Source organism: Sminthopsis crassicaudata, chromosome 2, assembly GCF_048593235.1.
Source record: "Sminthopsis crassicaudata isolate SCR6 chromosome 2, ASM4859323v1, whole genome shotgun sequence".
In the NCBI taxonomy this organism is placed as follows: domain Eukaryota; kingdom Metazoa; phylum Chordata; class Mammalia; order Dasyuromorphia; family Dasyuridae; genus Sminthopsis; species Sminthopsis crassicaudata.
Window position 1 is genome coordinate 487,680,813 of NC_133618.1, and position 8,303 is coordinate 487,689,115.

The 8,303-nt window shown below is 36.0% G+C and overlaps 1 pseudogene; it reads left to right on the forward strand.

Annotated features, from left to right (window-relative positions):
• Positions 1–6,800: 6,800 nt before the first annotated feature.
• LOC141552935 (small ribosomal subunit protein eS17 pseudogene) lies at positions 6,801–7,198 on the forward strand (annotated as a pseudogene).
• The last annotated feature ends 1,105 nt before the right edge of the window (positions 7,199–8,303 follow it).

Genomic DNA, 8,303 nt, shown 5'->3' on the forward strand with positions numbered 1-8,303 from the left:
AGCAAAGTTGCAGGATACAAAATAAATCCACATACATCCTCAGCATTTTTATACATTACCAACACAATCCAACAGCAAGAGATACAAAGAGAAATTCCATTCAAAATAATGGTCGATAGTATGAAATATTTGGAAATATATCTACCAAAGGAGAGTCAGGAATTATATGAGCAAAATTACAAAACACTTGCCACAAAAATAAAGTCAGATTTAAATCATTGGAAAGACATTAAGTGCTCTTGGATAGGCCAAGCGAATATAATCAAGATGGCAATACTCCCTAAATTAATCTATTTATTTAGTGCTATACCAATCAGACTCCCAAGAAACTATTTTAATGACCTTGAAAAAATAACAACAAAATTCATATGGAAGAACAAAAGGTTGAGAATTTCAACGGAAGTAATGAAAAAAAAATCACATGAAGGTGGCCTAGCTGTACTTGATCTAAAACTATATTATAAAGCAGCAGTCACCAAAATCTTTTGGTATTGGCTAAGAAATAGACTAGTTGATCAGTGGAATAGGTTAGGTTCACAGGACAAGATAGTGAATAAATAAACCAATCTAGTGTTTGACAAACCCCCAAATCCCAACTTTTGGGATAAGAATTCATTATTTGACAAAAACTGCTGGGAAAACTGGAAATTAGTATGGCAGAAACTAGGCATGGACCCACACTTAACACCACATATTAAGATAAGATCAAAATGGGTCCATGATTTAGGCATAAATAATGAGATCATAAATAAATTAGAGGAACATAGGATAGTTTACCTCTCAGACTTGTGGAAGAGGAAGGAATTTGTGACCAAAGGAGAACTAGAGATCATTATTGATCACAAAATAGAAAATTTTGATTACATCAAATTAAAAAGCTTTTGTACAAACAAACTAATGCAAACAAGATTAGAATGGAAGTAACAAATTGGAAAAATGTTAAAGGTTCTGACAAAGCCCTCATCTCCAAAATATACAGAGAATTGACTCTAATGTATAAGAAATCAAGCCATTCTCCAATTGATAAATGGTCAAAGAATGATGAATTTGAATTTTCAGATGATGAAATTGAAACTATTTCCACTCAAATGAGTGTTCCAAATCACTATTGATCAGACAAATGCAAATTAAGACAACTCTGGGATACCACTACACACCTGTCAGATTGGCTAAGATGATGAGAACAAATAATGATGAATGTTGGAGGGGATGTGGGGAAAGTGGGACACTGATGCATTGTTGGTGGAGTTGTGAAAGAATCCAACCATTCTGGAGAGCAATCTGTAATTATGCCCAATAAGTTATCAAACTATGCATACCGTTTGATCCAGAAGTTCTACTACTGGGCTTATATCCCAAAGAAGTGTTAAAGAAGGGAAAGGGACCTGTATTTGGCAAAATGTTTGGGGCAGCCCTTCTAAAAACTGGAAAATGAATGGATGCTCATCAACTGGAGGATGATTAGATAAATTATGGTATATGAATGTTGTGGAATATTATTGTTCTGTAAGAAATGACCAACAGGATGAATGATGAATACAGAGAGGCTTGGAGACACTTACATGAACTGATGCTGAGTGAAATGAGCAGAAACAGGAAATCATTATACAGCTCAACAACAATACTGTATGAGTATGTATTCTGATGGAAGTGGATATCTTCAACAAAGAGAAGATCCAATTGATCAATGATGGACAAAATCAGCTATACCCAGAGAAGGGAAATTATTGTAAATTGTTTTCATTTTTGTTTTTCTTCCCAGGTTATTTTTACCTTCTGAATCCAATTCTTCTTTTGCAACAAAAACAACAAAAAATTCAATTCTTGCACACATATATTGTATCTAGGATATACTATAACATATTTAATATGTATGGGAATGCCTGCCATCTAGGGGAGGGAGTGGAGGGAAGGAGGGGAAAATTCGGAACAGAAGATAGTTCAAGGGATAATGTTGTAATATTACCCATGCATATGTACTGTCAAAAAAAAAAAGTTATAATTATAAAAATAATTTTAAAATTTCATTTCCAGTTTTTCTCTTGTTTCTTTAGAACGCCACTAAAAATTCAAGGTTTTTTTTTTCTATTTTGCTGATTATTTCAGCTTTCCAAGTTATGTTATAATTTCACAATTCTTAGTCTTTCTTGGCCTTTTCAAGAATATCCTATTGTGGTTCCATACTCTCTTAAGAATCCATAGAGTCTTCTGCCTCATCAAGTTTATTACTTTTATTTTGTCTTGCAATATGTAGTTGTAGGTGTTTGGATTCATTTAGCTATCCAAGAAGCCATCTTGCCTTCCGTTATTTATTTTTTGTATGTTGATTTATCTGTTGTGCTCAAGATTTTTACTTGAGTTTTATGTCTCCTGAGATCTTTGGTAATTTTATTCTTCTCATATCTTTCCCTTTTACTTTCTGACCATTCCTATTTTATTAGTGAATCTACTAAAGTCTAGACTTCAAATCTATCTCAGCATTTAGAGTAGTGGAAAATTTATTTTCCATCAACTTCAGTCTGTGTTTCAAGTAATTACTGCGGGGGGAAAGAAGCGGGGGAGAAAAAGGCTTGTCCTGGATAGATGACAGTCCCTTTCCCTTAAGTTTGTTGCTGATATATGTGTATATGCAGGTGGACACTCTTCCTTAGTTACATTTTTCTTTAGTTCTTTTGTTGAGAACAAAAGAGTTCTGCTATAGAACAGCATGTTGTTGCCACACATATTGCATGCTTCCACTTTTCTATGTTTTCTTTTCTTCTTTTGGAGAAAAAGATGTTAGGATTACTAGATGAGAACTCAGGTTGTCTGGACAGTGACAAGGTGAGAACTCAGGTTGACTTGACAGTTCTCTGGCTCAGACCTTTGGCTTGGGCCTTTAAAGGAGTTTACACCTTAGGAATTCTAAGAGGAGCAAGCTCATTGGTTGGAGTACTTCTTCCCAGAAGCCCTTGAATTATTCCACGCCCATTCTCTGGGAGGATAAAAGAGGACACCACTCCAGAGATAGGAGAAGTCTCTGCACTACATCAGGCTTGACGGGGCTCTCTGCAGGAAGGGAAGTCACTTTTCTGGACAAGAATTAACGGCAACTGCCTGGAGACAACGGTTCTCTACAGGAAGAAGAATCTGTCCGAGAGATTTGAGTTGACACAGCAGATCGCTTCCCAGAGAGCGATCCGGCAGCTTCTGGAGACGACAGCTCGCTACAAAAAGACTGGCAGAGTTGAGATTTAATACTAGTTTTCACAGAATGCTGGGATAAGGGATAGTTATGGATGCTTAGTATAAATTAAAACACATATTAATGTATTTTGTTGAATTTTTCTGATCTTTATCTTTGAAAAGATTATTTGTTAGATGGGATGACTCTATGTGAAGGGGATGGGGGAATATAGGCAAAAAGTTATCAGTAATAATCTATTTAAAAATAATCATTGGACATATCAGAAAGAAATGGGAAGGCTTATCAGATCATAATACTGAACCCTAGAGAAGATAACAAAATGATAAAAACACATTTCTTGTCCTTCCAGAGTGTATAGTCTATTAAGGGATACGGACAGAGCTAACTATAACAATACATTAGAATATTGTGAAACAAAGAGCTGTGTTAGAGAAAAGAAGAGAAGATCTGGCTTTCTGAGGAGGTAATAGTTGAGGTGGAATAAAAAAAATTGGGAAAAAATTAACATTTGGGAAAAAGGGAAAAAAAGTATGTCAACAGAGGAGCATTTTTTCTCCTTTTTTGTTGTTGTTCAGTCATGTCAGGTTTGTCTGACCTATTGTTCTTTGTTTCCTGATTGCATTTGGGTCCTAAGAAGGGGCATAATGGAGCAACTAGGAAACACAATGGTTAGAGTTCCTGGGCTGGTGTCAGAAAGACTAATCTTCCTGAGTTCAAATCTGTTCTTAGACATTTCCTAGCTCTCTGATCCTGTGTAAGTCACGTAACCCTGTTTGCTTCAGTTTTCTTATCTGTCAAATGAACTGGAGAAAGAAATGGAAAATTACCCAATATCTTTGCCAAGAAAATTCCAATTGGGGTCATGAAGAGTTGGATATGACTGAATAACAGCAAGGGACAAAATAAGGCTTTTCTCTTGTATACACCTGAGGGAATGTTTCTTCTCAAATATAACTACAATTCTAGTCTCACCTGGTGATCCTTCACCAGCTCATACCTCTTTATGTAAGTACTGCTGTCCTCCAGTCTAAGTCACCATCCACATGGTACTTTAGCCACAGTCTTCTTTCTTCTGAGCAGGTGCACTCAGAGGCAGCTGGGAGCTCAGTGAATACAGCAGTGGCCTTGGAGTTAGGAAGATAAGAGCTTAAACCTTCCTTCAGATACTTACTAGTTACGTCTGACCAAGTTTATTAACTTTTGTTTACCTCAGTTTTCTCAACTGTTAAATGAGAGCATTAATAAGCAAAGTGTTTAACAGAATGCCTGGCACATAATAGATACCATATAAAATTTTATTACCTTCCCTCTTCTCTCCTTTTTCCTCAATCCTTTTTCCTTTTTTTTTAAAAGCAGGAGCTGCAAGCTACTGCTTCAGGGTCAAATTCAGTTTGCCACCTGTTTTGTAGATCAGCAAGATAAGAATGGTCAGATTTGGCCCTCAAACCATTGTGTTCCAACCACATACTCCTTTACCATGTAAGAGATAAGTATATCTCTTCCTGAGCATGATTATTCATATGGCAAGACTGACTTGAGATATAGCTGTCTTATTCCATCTTTTTTGCCTTTTTTTCTCATTATTGGATTTCATTCAGGTAAAAAATACAAAATATGGCTCTATTTTTTAAAATTAATTTTATAATTATACATTTTTGACAGTATATATGCATGAGTAATTTTTTTTATAACATTATCCCTTGTATTCATTTTTCCAGATTTTCTACTCCCTCCCCTAGATGACAGGCAATCTCATACATTTTACATGTGTTACAGTATAATCTAGATATAATATATGTGTGTAAATACAATTTTCTTGTTGCACATTAAGTATTGGATTCCGAAGGTATAAGTAACCTGGGTAGATAGACAGTAGTGCTAATATTTTACATTCAAATCCCAGTGTTCCTTCTCTGGATGTAGTTGTTTCTGTCCATCATTGATCAGCTGGAAGTGAGTTGGATCTTCTTTATATTGAAGATATCCACTTCCATCAGAATACATCTTCATACAGTATTGTTGTTGAAGTGTATAGTGATCTTCTGGTTCTGCTCATTTCATTCACCATCAGTTCATGCAAGTCTCTCCAAGCCTTTCTGAATTCATCCTGCTGTTCATTTTTTACAGAGCAATAATATTCCATAGCCTTCATATACCATAATTTACCCAACCATTCTCCAATTGATGGACATCCATTCATCTTCCAGTTTCTAGCCACTAAGAAAAGAGCTGCTATAAACATTTTGGCACACACAGGTCCCTTTCCCCTCTTTAGTATTTCTTTGGGATATAATCCCAGTAGTAGCACTGCTGGATCAAAGGATATGCACAGTTTGATAACTTTTTGGGCATAGTTCCAGATTGCTCTCCAGAATGGCTAGATTCTTTCACAACTCCACCAACAATGTATTAGTGTCCCAGTTTTCCCACATCCCCTCCAACATTCATCATTATTTGTTCCTGTCATCTTAGCCAATCTGACAGGTGTGTAGTGATATCTCAGAGTTGTCTTAATTTGCATTTCTCTGATCAGTAGTGATTTGGAACACTTTCATATGAGTGGATATAGTTTCAATTTCATTATCTGCGAATTGTCTGTTCATAAACTTTGACCATTTATCAATTGGAGAATGGTTTGATTTCTTATAAATTAGGATCAATTCTCTATATATTTTGGAAATGAGACCTTTAACTATAAAAATATTTTCCCAAAATTACGGCTCTAAATATAAAACATTAAATATCAGATCCTTCCAATTCTAAGACTCTGCAACATAGAAGTTGGGATTTATTTTTGTTTTTGTTTTTTTTTTCCTAGTAAAGTATGCCTCCTGCAACCTTGACCCCACTACTCAATAAAGCAGACAGAACATGCTTTGCTTTGGTTTATAGTAATGGTCTTGGTGACCTAATTATCTTTAATCTCTGTGACTAACAGTTAACCATCATACAGAGGAAATAGAGAAGTACATGGTGGGTATAAACAGGATATAATATATAACAATGAAGAGCATCATAGCAAAAGGAGAGTAAAAGATGTTGTCAAGAAATTACATGATAGGAACCGAGTGTGGGCTGGTCATGTGATGAGGGCAGGGCAGTAACAGGCCAAATGCTCCCCTGATACAATGACAATATTATAAAGGCCCATCAGAAAGGTGTTCTGTTCATTAGTTGGAAACCTTGTGATGAAGTTTTAGAAGTTGAGAAACATGAATCATACAACATAGTTCAGCATATTTGGGTTGTGACCAATACCATTGAAGCCAGCTTTCATATCCATGAAGTAAGTTATTCATTTAAGACCTATATAAGAGTAGGATTTTACTTTTAGTGATTTCACATTATTCAACTGACAAAAGAAGCATACAGGGGCTTCAATCTGCAACACTGTAAGGAATTTCTTCATCAATAAGATTACAGAATAACACTAGGAAAGTTCTCATTCATTTCTGCCTGCCTAACTTTGGTTTCTGGTGAAAGTAATCATATATCTTAGAAGCATGAGACTTGCTTGATACTTTGAGTAAGACAGTAAAGGACTCTTATTTTACTTTCTTTAAAATACAGTCAAGGTTCCCTTCACTTTCTCCCTACTCCTGTCCCAAACCAGATGGGTAGAATTTGGACCAAGACCATGAAGAAGGCAGTGAAGATCAACATCAAAAAATGCTACACTCTTCTGAGCAATGGTATTCATACTAACAAATGCAAGTATAAGATTGCCATCAGCTCCAGCAAGAATTTCTGCAACAAGATATTACTCCTATGATAAAGCAGATCTAGAGAGGCCCTAGGAAAAGTTTCTCATCAAACTGCAGGAAGAAGAAAGATGAAGAAGGGATAACTATGATTCAATACAGAGATCTCTGTAGTAGATCAGGAGATCATTGAAGTAGACCCTGATACCAAAGAAATGTTGAAATTCCTGGATTTTGGCAACTTGTCCTATCTACAAGTTACCAGCCCACAATTGGGATAAACTTTAGAACACTAAGAGAAACTGGTTAATATTTAATTTTGGTTTCTTTCCAATAAATTTGGAACCCCCTCCAAAAAAATAGTGAAGTAACCTGATGGATGAATGGACCAGGAAAAGATTGGCACAGAAATCACCATGGTAAGAAAATCTTCTCAGGGTGTAAGAGGCAGTACATATATATGGTAAAACACTGGACTATTGGATTGGAAACCAGAAGAATTAGGGGTAAATCCTACTTCTGCTATTGGATGATTGTAGGTAAAAATAACTCTAATTGATAGTCTGCAAAGTGCTTTGTGTATAGTAGATCATAATCATCTTCACAACTACCCATTGAAATAGGTGCTATTACCATCCTGATTTTATAGATGAGCAAACTGAGGTTCAAAGAGAGAAAGTGATTTGCTGCTCACAAAGCTGGCAGGAGTCTAAGGTAAAGGTTTTCCTGACTCCAAGCATAGTATTCTATCCACTCTACCATTCTTCTTCATCTAAGCAAGATCTTTAATCTCTCAGGGCCATGGTGCTCTCATTTGCAAAATGAGGGCATGAATTACTTGGCAGTTGTTTCACTTATACTCCATGGTTTTATAGTTCTGGGAAAATATTTCAAAATACTAACACAAACTGGATATATTTCCCAAGTGCCTGTCTCATTCTTGTAAAGAGTGGAATTTACTAGGGCCAGGTTTTTTTGTTTTTTAATAATATCATATCCAGTCATCCTCCCAGTTCAGATTCTTTCCTTGTTGCTCTAGTTGCATTATCTTGCAGCTTTGTCAAATTATTTTTTCTGATTTGGATTGTTTCCATCTTGTCCATTAGGTTTATTTACATAATAGCACCTTAGCAGATTGCCACACAAATGCAAGGCACCACAAGGCAACAGTATGCTATCCAAATTTGATTGTTGGTCGCCATCCAAATTTCTTGGTTTCTCTAAAAACACCAAGCTGTAGTCATCTGCTTTCTTCAACATACTAGAACAAGACAAAAAAAGAAAACATGGCTGACTTGGGTCAGCTAATGATGTGTTTGAGGTTCAGCACCAAATGATGAGATTCAGGAGAGCAATTTACATCAACTGATGAGATTGGTATGGGCACCAAATATTGGGGTTCAGTCATGTGATGA